Source organism: Carcharhinus amblyrhynchos, chromosome 5, assembly GCF_965287045.1.
Source record: "Carcharhinus amblyrhynchos chromosome 5, sCarAmb.v2.hapA, whole genome shotgun sequence".
NCBI classification, from domain to species: Eukaryota; Metazoa; Chordata; class Chondrichthyes; order Carcharhiniformes; family Carcharhinidae; genus Carcharhinus; species Carcharhinus amblyrhynchos.
In genome coordinates, this window is record NC_137328.1 from 101,211,507 (window position 1) to 101,225,608 (window position 14,102).

Sequence of the window (14,102 nt, forward strand, 5' to 3'; positions counted from 1 at the left end):
TCTGTGCCCTCTCCCCATTCACCGCAACCCAACATGTAATTGCAAGTACTTGCAGATCTCGCACAGCATATTGCATCCTGCACATTCAGACAATAGTGGAATATCTTCACACAAGTGTAGACTAGACAACAACAGTTAAAATGATTCTCCACAAAGTACTGGTGTAAAGTCTGTTTCATCTAGTTCTGGAAAAACAATGTGAACTCATACATGAAACTGTCACCCTGGTTTTATAGATAGACATGGCCACACATGATCATTTATTCCAGCACTCTACAAAGTTCTAGGACCTGCATTATCATTCCAGCTATTGGTTGGCTTGTATCCTACGTCACAAGTGATTTCAAAAGTATCTCATTAGCTGTAAAGCACGATGGGATGTTCTGCACTTGTGGAGGGTGCTGCATAAATGCAAAGCTTGTTTGCTTTGATGACCTGCCAGTTGTAAAGTCCAGAAAATTCAGATGGGCAATGCATTCATATTGTTTGGAGATTAAAAGCACCGGAATTAGGAATTTTTTTTTCTTTATTTACACACCATGATACTATAGGAGAATATCTTTTAAGCCACGGAAATTCAGGATAAGTTGGTTCCTGCAAAAAAGCAGCAGTATTAGCAGCCAGAGGCAATTTTACAAGGTACTCATGCACACGGTGGTCAAACATAGTAAACAAGTTGCTTTCACCTGGAAATCTTACAAATATTATCTGAGCCTGATTAAAAGATGCACCAGAAGAGGCTGTGTAATGACCTCACCCTATCCCAGGCTTTGTTTAAGAACATAAGAACATAAGAAATAGGAGCAGGAGTAGGCCATCTGGCCCTTCGAGCCTGCCCCGCCATTCAATAAAATCATGGCTGATCTGTCGTGGCTCAGTTCCACTTTCCGGCCCTCTCCCCATAACCCTTAATCCCCTCTCTTATCAAAAACCCATCAACCCGCTTCTTGAAAATATTTAGCGAGGCAGCCTCCACCACTTCAACGGGCAGAGAATTCCAGAGATTCACCACCCTTTGAGTGAAGAAGTTCCTCCTCAACTCCGTTCTAAAACGCCCCCCCTTTATCTTGAGGCTGTGCCCCCTAGTCCTACTGTCTTTTTTGAGCGGGAAGAGTGTCTCCACCTCTATCCTATCCATCCCATTCATCATCTTATACGTCTCAATGAGATCTCCCCTCATTCTTCTAAACTCTAACGAGTACAAGCCTAGTTTATTCAGCCTCTCCTCATAGCTCAACCCCCTCAACTCTGGTATCAGCCTAGTAAACCTCCTCTGCACTCCCTCCGAGGCCAAAATATCTTTGCGCAGGTGCGGCGCCCAAAACTGCACACAGTACTCCAGCTGCGGCCTCACCAATGCCCTATACAGCTGCAGCAAGACCTCCCTACTTTTATATTCAATCCCCTTCGCTATGAAGGCCAGCATCCCATTTGCCTTCCTGACCACCTGCTGCACCTGCAAGCTGGGTTTTTGTAACCTTGCATGATGGGCAACAAGGAATCATACAGTGCAGCATCCTCCTGCTGACTGGTGTTAGGTCATAGGTTTCCTATGAGAATTCAACTGAGCAAACTTCTGAAATTGCTCTACAACAGACAAGAGTCTAAAGCTAGATTGCTGATCATAGAGGATGAATGCCTAAGTTTAGTATGGTGTTCCTTTGTTATCGCAAGCAAGTTGCCATAACGGAATGACTAATTGCATTAAAATAATAGATTAAATATTGTCGTGCGAGTGTGACAGTTCACTAATATGAACAACAATAATGCACATGGTCTAATAACTTGGGCTTGATGTAGATCCGTATAATGAAAGCCTCTGTCAGTGAAATAATAGGATATAAATTTCTTGTTCCAAGTGAAACTGGTAAATAATATTTGAGATCTCTACCAAATGCTAAATATTCAATTATTAAATATGTTCATGCCAACATAGTTTTGTAAAAGGAAATCACACATGACAAATAGGTTTTCTTAGGATGTAACCAGCAGGGTGGATGTAAAGTACCAGTAGATGTAGCATACTTGGATTTGCAAAAGGCATTTGATAAATTGACATGTAAAAGGTTAACTGCACAAAAATTAATGGTGTTGGGCATAATATATTAATGGTGTTGGGCATGGGTAGAGGATTGACTAACTAACGTAACTATCATTTTCAGATTGGCAAACTAACTAGTCGAGTGCCATAGGGAAAGTGCCAGGACTTCAACTATTTATAATTGATATCAATGAATTAGATGAAGGGTCTGATTGTATTTTAGCCAAATTTGCTGATGATACAAAAGGTGGGTAGAAAAGCAATCCTGTGGGAATACACAAATCTGCAAAGGAATATTGATAGGTTAAATAAGTGGGCAAAAATGGCAGATCGAGAATAATGTTGAAAATGTGAGGTTGTCCATTTTGCAAGAAAGAATAGAAAGCAGGTTATCCGAATGAAGAGACTGCAGAATACTGCGGTTCCAGAGGGATCCGGACATCCTTGTGCACCTTAATCACAAAAAGTTAGCATGCTGATACAGCAGATAATTAGGAAGGCAAATGGAGTGTTGGACTTTACTGCGAAGGGGATAGAGTTAAAAAAGGGGAGTCTAACTACAACTGTATAGGGCATTGGTGAGACTGCATCCAGAGTAGAATGTGTAGTTTGGCTTCCTTACTTGAGGAGGATTTAAATACCTACATTGGAAGCAGTTCAGAGGAGGTTCACTCGACTGGTTACTGGGACAAAGGAGTTGTCTTATGAGGAAAGGTTGACCAAGTTGGGCCTACTCATTGGAGTGAGGTATAACCTTATTTAAACAAAGAATCCTGAGGAGGTTTGACTCGGAGGATGTTTCTTCTTTGAGTCATAGAGGTTTACAGCTTGGAAATAGGCCCTTCAACCCAATTTGTCCATGCCGCCTTTTTGTTTAAAAAGCCCCTAAACTAGTCCCAGTTGCCCCCATTTGGCCCATATCCCTTTATACCCATCGTATCCATGTAACTATCTAAATGCTTTTTAAAAAATAAAATTGTACCCGCTTCTACTACTATCTCTGGCAGCTTGTTCGACAGTCACCACCCTCTGTGTGAAAAATTTGCCCCTCTGGATACTTTTGTATCTCTCCCCTCTCACCTTAAACCTATGCCCTCTAATTTTAGAACCTCTTCACTTTGGGAAAAGATATTGGCTATCTAGCTAATCTGTGCCCCTCATTATTTTATAAATGTTGATAAGATCACCCCTCAGCCTCTTATGCTCCACAGAGAAGAGTACCAGTCTATCCAGCCTCTCCTTATAACTCAATCCCGGTAGCATCCTAGTGCTTTCTTGTTTAATAATATCCTTTGTATAATAGGGTGACCAGAATTGCACACAGTCTTCCAAATGTGGCCGTACCAATGTCTTGTACAACTTCAACAAGACATTTCAACTCCTGTAATCACTATTCTGACTAATGAAACCAACCATGCCGAATGCCTTCTTCACCACTCTGTCCATCTGTGACTCCACTTTCAAGGAGCTATGAACATGTACCCCTAGATCTCTTTGTTCTGTAACTCTCTCCAATGCCCTATCATTAACTGAGTAAATCCTGCCCTGGTTCAATCTACCAAAATGCATCACCTCGCATTTGTCTAAATTAAACTCCATCTGCCATTTGTCAGTCCACTGGCCCAATTGATCAAGAATCCGTTGCTTTTGGAGATAACTTTCTTCACTGTCCACTATGCCACCAATCTTAGTGTCACCTGTGGGGGAATATAGAATTGGGGGGCACAGTTTAAAAATTAGTCTCCCATTTGAGTTGGAACAGGGGAGCAATTCCTTATCTCAGCAGGCAGTTAAGACCTTGGAATTCTCTGCCAGAGAGCAGCTGAGGCTGGGTCATTGAATACATTTGAGACGGAGTTTGACAGATTTTTGATTGAGAAAGGAGCCAAGAGTAAATGGGACCAGGCAGGAATGTGGAGTAAAAGTCACAATCAGATCAGCCATGACCTTACTGAATGGTGGAACAGGCTGAATGGTGATGGATTAAATGGCCTTGTGCTGTTATGATCTGGGTTCATCCATATGCTTTTTCCCCTCTGGCACTTTACTCTGTACAGCCGAGGATTGAAAGACTTGCAATTTCCACCCCAACTTCCCTCACTATCTTCAAACGAATGTGATCCAATCCTGATTACTTAATAACTGCAGCCAGCCTAATTTTTTTTTAAATCAATTTTTAGCCCAGAGCTTTAACAATTTCCTCTACAATTTTAGCAAGGCTTTTTTGCCTTGCTAAAGAAAAATCAAAGTACTTCTTCAGTACGTCTGACTCATTGTGCAAATCCCCTTTTTAATCCCTGCTTGGCTCCATCTCTTATACTACACTTCACAACTTATATGCCCTGTGGAAGACCTTTGGATGTTCCTTTTAGCTAGCTGCCAGTCTCTTCTCATACTCTCCCTTTGCTTTTAATTTCTTTTTCACTTCTCCGAGCTTTCTATATTGAGCCTGGTTCTCACTTTTATTATTAATCTGACATTTGATATGAACACCTGCTTCATCTAATCTTCTACCTATTTCACTACTGAGGGAGCTTGGGCTTTGGTTGTCTTATCTCCCTTGTGGGAATGCATCTTAACCATACCCAAGCTATTCCCATTTTAAAGGTTCTGTTACAGTTTTGCCTATTATTGACTCCAATATACTTGGACCAGATCCACACTTACCATTCTGAAACTGGCCCACAATGGATTATTTCTACTTTGGCTTTCAGGCCCCTTTTTCAAAATTAATCTAAACCTTGACGCAATAATCCTGTCCTTTAAATGGCCCGCTGCTGTAACTTGATCCACCTAACCCACTTTGTTCACCAGAATTAAGAACATAAGAACATAAGAAATAGGAGCAGGAGTAGGCCATCCAGCCCTTCGAGCCTGCCCCACCATTCAATAAGATCATGGCTGATCTGTCGCTGCTCAGTTCCACTTTCCCGCCCTCTCCCCATAACCCTTAATCCCCTCTCCTATCAAAAACCCATCAACCCGCGTCTTAAAAATATTTAGCGAGGCAGCCTCCACCACTTCAACGGGCAGAGAATTCCGGAGATTCACCACCCTTTGAGTGAAGAAGTTCCTCCTCAACTCCATTCTAAACCGCCCCCCTTTTATCTTGAGGCTGTGCCCCCTAGTCCTACTGTCCTTTTTGAGCGGGAAGAGTCTTTCCACTTCTATCCTATCCATCCCATTCATCATCTTATACGTCTCAATGAGATCTCCCCTCATTCTTCTAAACTCTAACGAGTACAAGCCTAGTTTATTCAGTCTCTCCTCATAGCTCAACCCCCTCAACTCCGGTATCAGCCTAGTAAACCTCCTCTGCACTCCCTCCAAGGCCAAAATATCTTTGCACAGGTGCGGCGCCCAAAACTGCACACAGTACTCCAGCTGCGGCCTCACCAATGCCCTACACAGCTGCAGCAAGACCTCCCTACTTTTATATTCAATCCCCCTCGCTATGAAGGCCAGCATCCCATTCGCCTTCCTGACCACCTGCTGCACCTGCAAGCTGGGTTTTTGCGACTCATGCAATGACTCACATTAGAGCCATCAGCACTTGTTTTCCTGATGGAATGGTAAGAGGCAGTGAAAAGTCTCTTGAACAAGCTTCAGAAACTCTTCTCCCTCTCTAACCTTCACCCTATTCCTATTCCAGTCTATTTTAGAATAAAGAAAGCCTATTATACCTACTCTATCATTTTCGGACTGCTATAATTCCTTACCAAATTTGTTCCACTACATCCTTCCCATTAGTGGCTGGCCTGTAGCATTTTCCTGGTAAAGGCACCTTTATTATTTCTTGGCCTAACCCAAATAAATACTACCTTTTCCCCTCTAGGACATTCTCTCTCTCCAGTTGTATAATAGTCTCCCTCCTTAATCAATACTGTCACCCCTCATCCTCTTCCCTTTCCTAAATTTCTCGAGTCTAGGAATAATTAATATCCAACCCAACCCAGCCCTTTAAGATAGTTTTCTTCAACCACATCATCACATTCCCATGCACAGTAAACCTAATTTAATCCTTACTACGTTTTGGACACCATCTAATATTTTATTATTCATTACTCTTATGTTTTGTCTTGGTTTTCCCTCTAGACACTTCACCCTTGGAAAAAGCTTCTGACATCCATCTAGGTCTCTCAATTTTGTAGCCCTCTTATCAGGTCTCCCCTCAGCCTCCATCTTTCCTATTTACTCAAACTCTCCTTATAGCCAATACCCTCGAGAGTAGGCAACATCCAGGTAAACCTTCTTTGCGGTCTCTCTAAAATGTCCATGTCCTGCCGATAACATGACCAGAACTGCACGCAATACTCCAAATGTGGCTTAACCAAGGTTTTATATAGCTGCAACATGATTTCCCAACTCAATGGGACCCAGCCTATGAAGACAAGCATGCCACATGCCTCCTTAATCACCCTGGTCACCTGTGTTGCCACTTTAAGGGAACTGTGAACCTGCATGCCCAGATCCCTCTGCATGTTAATGTTTCTAAAAGGTTCTGCCACTTACAGTATAATTCACACCTAAATTTGATCCTCCAAGATGCATCACCTCGCATTTGTCCAGATTAAACTCCATCTGCCATTTCTATGCCCAAGTCTCCAATTGATTTTTATCCTATTGCATCCTCTAATAATCCCCGGCACTATCCACAACTCCACCAACCTTCATGTCATCCGCAAACTTATTAATCAGACCACCTACATTTTCTCCCATCATTTATATACACTAACAGAGGTCGCAGCACTGATCACTGCGGAACACTACTAGCTACAGATCTTCATTCTGAAAAACACCCTTCCACCGCTACTGTCTTTTATAACCAAGCCAGTTCTGTATCCTTCTAGCCAGCCCACTCCGAATCCCATATGACTTTAGTTTTTGTACCAGTCTGCCACATGGGACCTTTTCAAATGCATTACCAAAGCCATCCATAGCCCTTCCCTCAATTATCTTTGTCACCGCTTCAAAAAACTCAATCAAGTTGGTGAGCCATGACCTTCCCCATAAAAAAAACCACATTGCTTGTCACTAATGAGTCCGTTTTCTTCCAAATGTACATATATCCTGTCCCTCAGTATTTTCTCCAAAAGCTTCCCCATCAATAATATTGGGCTCACTGGCCTATAATTTCCTGGATTATCCCGGCTTCCTATCTTAAACAAGGGAACAACGTTGGCTTTTCTCCAGTCTCCGGTTCCCATGCTCCTGCCAATTTAATTTAAACTCTCCTCAATAACATCCACAAACCACCCTGCAAGGACATTGGTCGTAGCTCTATTCAACTGTCCAACCTTGCAGGTCCCATCGCCCAAGAACCAATCCCAAGGTCCCTCTGGCACTCCCTCTCCAGTCATACATTCATATGCCCTATCCTAATTCTATACTCACTAGTGCATTGCACCAGGAGTAATCTGAGAAGGCGCAGCACGGTAGCACAGTGGTTAGCACTGCTGCTTCACAGCTCCAGGGTCCTGGGTTCGATTCCCGGCTCAGGTCACTGTCTGTGTGGAGTTTGCACATTCTCATGTCTGCGTGGGTTTCCTCCGGGTACTCCAGTTTCCTCCCACAGTCCAAAGATGTACGGGTTAAGTTGATTGGACATGCAAAGAAATTGCCCCTTAGTGTCCAGGGATGTGTAGGTTTGAGGGATTAGTGGATATAATACGTAGGAACAGGGGGGTAAGGCCTGGGTGGGATTGTGTTCGGTGCAGACTTGATGGGCCTCTTTCTGCATGTAGGGTTCTATTGTTCTACAATTCTACTTGAGGCTTTCTGGGTTTTATAAGTAGGGATATGTGCAAATTGATTGCAGCATCACACCCGCGTCTCCAAGTCCAATTTGCCTCAAATTTAAGCAAAGCTATACTTCCTCTTCATCTAGCTCCTTTGAAGTTAACCCTTCTAACGCCCCCCTCAATCTTCTATGAACACCCCTCCCAATCCTAGAATATTCCCCCAACTCACAAACAAAATCCTCACCATCCATCTCTTCACTGTTGATAAATTTATCAACATCTTGACTGAAACTAACTTGTGATCCCATCCCCCATTTGGCTGGCTACACAATCCATTATCTGCCCATTCCAACAAACCTCTATGAGCATACTTCTTCTTGCCAAAGCCAATCTCTCTCCCGATTTCTTCTTCTACCTCTCTGAAAATCCTTGCGCTCTTGAGCGGCATACCAAGTTGCTCATCGAGATCTCCTGCCCTGCATTTGATGGGCGGAATGGCCTCCTTCTATGCTGGAACGACCAAGACTCTATAACATCGCATCCTTGGTAAGTTCAACCTGTGCCTAAACCCATCTACTCTCTGTCCCCTGACCTTCTGGCTCTGCTTTCTTACTCTCTTATATTTCAAACTTATCTACCCATTGTTATCTCGTCTCTTGGGAGTCTCTCCACTTCTGGCTTACCAACATGGTAATGTGGCTATTACAGTTACCACACGGATGCCCCACCTAAAATTCATTCACATGATGTTGGCATTGCTGGCAAGATAATGGCCACCTTCTAAATTTGGCTTGATTACGCAGAACAATACCTGTTCCTCCTTCAGCTACTCCAGGATCATCCCATGGATAAGAACTACCCATACTACTACTTTTTCATGATGAATTGCCTTCTCATATATTATTCCTGCTCCCTCTAATACCAATGGAAGAAAGTTTACAGATTTGTGTCTGCAACAAAAAGCAATGGACGGCATGGTAGCACAGTGGCTAGCACTGCTGTCTCAGTTCCAGGGACCTGGGTTTGATTCCCGGCATGGGTCAGTGTGTGTGTAATTTGCACATTTTCCTTTTGTCTGCGAGGATTTCCTGCGGGTGCTCTGATTTCCTCCCACAGTCCAAAGATGCGCGGGTTAGGTACACTGGCCATGCTAAATTGCCCCTTAGTGTCCCAGGACGCGTAGGTTACATAAGAAATAGGAGCAGGAGTAGGCCATCTAGCCCTTCGAGCCTGCCCCGCCATTCAACAAGATCATGGCTGATCTGAAGTGGCTCAGTTCCACTTTGCCGCTTTCTCCCCACAACCCTTAATTCCCTTGCCTACCAAAAACCTATCTACCCATGTCTTAAATATATTTAGCGAGGTAGCCTCCACCACTTCAACGGGCAGAAAATTCCAGAGATTCACCATCCTTTGAGTGAAGAAGTTCCTCCTCAACTCTGATCTAAACTGCCACCCCCCCAATCTTGAGGCTGTGCCCTCTAGTCCTGCTGTCCTTTCTGAGTGGGAAGAATCTCTCTACCTCTACCCTATCCATCCCCTTCATTATCTTATACGTCTCTATAAGATCCCCCCTCATCCTTCTAAACTCCAACAAGTACAGACCCAGTCTATTTAGGCTGTCTTCATAGTCCAACCCCCTCATCTCCGGTGTCAGCCTAGTGAACCTCCTCTGCACTCTCTCCAAGGCCAAAATATCCTTGCGCAAGCGCGGTGACCAAAACTGCACACAGTACTCCAGCTGCGGCCTCACCAGTGCCTTGTACAGTTGCAGCAAGACCTCCCTGCTTTTATATTCTAACCCCCTCGCTATGAAGGCCAGCATCCCATTCGCCTTTGATCACCTGCTGCACCTGCAGGTTAGCGGGATAAATGTGGGGTTTACAGAGATAGGACCCAGGTGGGATTGTTGTCAGTGCAGACTTGATGGGCTGAACGGCCTCCTTCTGCACTATAAGTTTCTATGATTCTATGACCATGTCCTTATCACTTTCGTAACCATGGCCAAGAAAGTAACACTCTGAGTCCAGAAGTTGTGGGTGTAAGGCCAACTCCAGTGACTGGAGCAGAAATGAATATTTAGACCAACGTTCTGCTGCAGTACGGAGGGACTGTTGTAATGCACGATGTCCCATCTTTCAGCCAAGATGTTAAACTGAGATCCTATCTATTCCTGTAGATGATTGTAAAAGAACCCACTGCACTATTTTGAAGAAGAGTTTTCTCCTATATCCTGACCAACATTTATTCCTCAACCAATATCAAAACATGAATGATTATCTTATTGCCCTTTGTGAGACCTTGTTGTGCACAATGGGCCACGACATTTGCTAGCCTTCAAAAGTATTGGAAGTCAAGTCTTTTTCGCCTCAGCTGCTCCTAAAATCTTCCAATCACCCTGGTGTTCATCATGGTGCAATCTCTCTGCCATTGCTCAGACTTCTTAAAATTTTGATTACATAATTTTCTTCTGTGCCTTGTTAACATCAATGTTCATCTTTCTTGTGCAGCTTATTTGCTGTGGTGCAGGCCATATATTGCATTGGTCATTAGTCATTTGCACTTGCAGCAAACCATTGTGACTAGGGGCAGAAATAATGCTGAGAATAGGAATTACCCTGACAGTATGCAGTAATCAACACCATTTCCATTTGCAGCACGATTCAGATAGAAGCAGGACTGAAGAAATGGCTGATAATGAAGGAAAGGAAGGAAGGAAGGAGGCAGAGGCTGGAAGACTTTGGTGGCTCAGGTTACAAACACGTAACAATCGTGTAGTTACAAAAATTCACTGGCAACAAGAAAGCGTAGAGCAAATATTAAAAGAGTAAAATTATATACCAATACAGGCATTGAAGAACATATGAAAAGTACTCATTGATGACCTGAGCACCCATGTGTGAAGAATGAGGAATTTGGTCCATTGTGTACAGGGGCTTCTGGCGAGGGGAGTGGATGAGACAGGAACATGAGAAACCAACTAATCAGCATTCGGGGTTTTATTGACCTGTTGAAAATTCAAGTGTCATTGTTTCTTTTTTGCTTAAGCCATGGTTAAAGATCAATTACAAATGCATCACTTCTAACATCGGAAAAATAGTTCAGTTCCTCAATGAAGTGCTTAAATTATTAAATTTATATTTTCTTCAGTGCCTGTGCATATTAGATTATAATTTTAATATGATTTTAGCTTTCTTTTAGTAGCCCACTTAATACTTGTGTTACTTGCTGAATTTGTCTATTTGATCGTTACATGTTCTTAACTTGAACACTTAATCTCGAAACAAATTTTTCAATATAGGCTACACTGCGATCCAACTATGAGGCTGCAAAAGCTTTTTTTAAAAAAATGAAATACTGTTAGTAATAGAATAATTTAAAATTTCAAGGGAAAGCCTTTCCCCGGAAACGTGCCCTGATCCCATTTGGTCCCTCGTGTGTTTTGTTTTGTCTTGTCTGCCTTTATCCTCTTCGTGATCGTTGAGGAAGAATCTGCCTGGTTGAAGGCTGCTACCCCGGTAAGGTTCTTTCATGCCCTGGTAAGAGTGCAACTTATAACAAAGTATTTAAACAAGCTAGCACTGCCAATTTATTTGAACATTCTTCACATATCTCAAGACAACCAGAACTATTCCTGCTGATGTTTGTCCCAGGATCCCTTGCCAGAACTGCAATATGACGCACACTGGTCTATTCATGTGCAAACACAAACTTATAGGGATGATCTAATCTGCCTATTGCTGTGACAAGACTGAAGGTTTTGTTTTAATTTCATCATTGAGAATTGCAAAATAGAGAACACTTCAAAGCTTGGGAGAAAAACCTGCCACAACATTGCAGATCTGGGGTTTTGACAGGAGATGGATGTTGTGATGGGTTTTCCACGTGCATAATAAGCACATAGTTTTCCTGCAACCAATCACCATAGCCGTAGAGGGTGCTTAAATGAAGATAGTAGGTTATGCCAAGCGTCCCATTTTTCACTCAATCCATTCAACATAATGGAAAGGTACATTTCATTCTAATGCACAGACAATTTAGTGTGAAGGGCCCTTAAATATTCCGTGATGTCACCTGCAAGGCCAAAAGTGGGCTTCGCAGCTAACATGGAAATTGGCTAAAGAGTTTGTACAAAACCCAATACAACCCAACTATTAGAGGCATATCTGTCTCTTTGATAGGAATGGGGAGGCGTCCCTCTCCCCATCCCTATTCTCATGCTTTAGAAGTAAGAATATGAGAAGAATCTTTCTGTGAAAACAATTTAAGCTCCATCATTGCACATTATTCTTGTGAGGTACAGTATCAAAGTGTTAACCAGCAGGTTTGCAAATAAACTTGAAATGAAAAGGCCAATACTTATATAAAAGAAATTGCTTCCATCTCTCTTATTGTATTAACTAATCTTAGCTGTAATAAAAACAGAAAGTTCTGCAAATACTCAGCAGGTAATATCTAATATTTAACTGTAATACTGGTACAACGGTAATGTGCCTCAGCAGAACCCTAGTGAGGGGGAAGGAGCATTCGCCACAACTCTGGCTTAGTGGCACAGTGGCAGCAGTGTGTACCATCTAAAAGATGCACTGCAGCAACTCAGCAAGACTCCTTAAATAGCACCAACAAGACTGCTGCCACCTAGAAGGACAGGTTAGCAGATCATGGGAACAACACCACCTGCAAGATTCCCGACAAGCCATTCACCATCTTTGGAAATAGATTATCATTCCTTCACTGCCACTGGTTCAAAATCCTGAAACTCCTGCCCTAACAGCACTGTGGGTGCATCTCACCACTGGTTCAAGACGACAGTTCACTACCACTTTCCAAAGGGCAATTAGAGATAGGCAATAATTGTTGGCCTAGCCAGCAACACCCATCCTAGAATAAATGGAAAAAATCTCTAAGAGGTAAGGTTGTGCTCAGAGAGCTTTCAAATCCCCATGTAAGATGGGGCAAAGAAAATGCCAAATACCAAATGTAATCTTTAATCAAGTCCAATTAATTTCTTTGATGTAAAAGTAATCTTCTTGTGCAATGTTTAGCCTTCTGACTTGAAGCAGTTCTTCTTCTTAGAAGAAATACTTCTTCTTAGAAGAAATAAATGAATACTGCCAGCAGCCCCCTCTTCTATTCCAAGTTCGAAACCAACAGTGAATCTCTCAACGAATAAACAGAAGATTCTCTTTCAAAATTAATGGGACCTACAGCCAATGCAGGAGGCTACGGAAAGGTAAGTTCATTGTTCCTAGGCCAATGACTCAGCCCCATCCAACAGAAGGGCAAAGTGAAACTGAACCCATAAATAGACTGAGATCAAATTGCATGGCAAAATTCATTGGAGGCACCCACTCTTGTGTCAATGAGTGTGAGCTTTCTCATCCATGTAGGTTTTGCAATAGAACCCAAGAATGTCCTTGCCAAACACACATTGCGCTCTTGTGATATGCATTTTCTACTGGAGTCACTGGCTGACCAAAGGACTGGTCTTTACCTCCACAAATCTACATTAATGCAAATCATATCATAATCTTAAATTTATAACTAAGTCATTTGAACCTTGGCAAAACAATTTATTAAAAGTTTGAAAAGTTAAAGGCTTATTTATAATATTGATGCACAATTTCCAATACACAATTCACAATACATAATTTTTTAATGTCAACAGGCCAGTGCACTATTTTTGCCTTTGAATCAAAAGCCGCAGTATCAATTTGAGCAGAGCTTAGGCTTACAGTTCAATGCAATAAAAGGCATGTCTTTTGGATGAAACATCCAGATAGAAGTGAAAGATTTCATGGCCCTCTCCGAACAGCAGGGGGGGGGTCTCCATGTCCTGACCAACATCCCTCCTTAAACCAGCATAATCAAAACCAGATCATCCTCTCATTCACTCCTGACCTCCTGTTGCGCCATTAAACTATGCAACAAAAGTGACTGAACTTGAAGAACTTTGAAGCGTGCTTCGTAAATGAAAGTTCATCCTTTCAAAATGATTTTAATTTGTAAAATGTTGCTGTCTACAAATGCTGCATGAAGCAGCTTGAAGATGGAAAAGACTTGTTACTTACGTCATATGAAAATATGCATAATAGGGTTTAAAAACTCTGATTTTGATACAATTTCATTCCTTAAATACAGCAGGAATAGATGGAACTGTAGATGCCAGAAAAATACAACAAACTTTATTTTGGACCTAATCTGGCACAGTTGAATTCCAAGACACTGGAAATCAACTAATTACATGGAATTAAAAGCTGAACTGTCCTCTTCTGCATTGCAATCGACTGAAAAGCCATTTTAGCCACAATAAACTTCTG

General features: G+C 42.3%; 1 protein-coding gene across 3 annotated transcripts in view; it reads right to left on the bottom strand.

Moving 5' to 3' along the window:
- ap3b1a (adaptor related protein complex 3 subunit beta 1a) overlaps positions 1–14,102 on the bottom strand; it is a 257,978-nt gene that overhangs the window by 3,005 nt on the left and 240,871 nt on the right. The gene's annotated exons all lie outside the window — the stretch shown is intronic.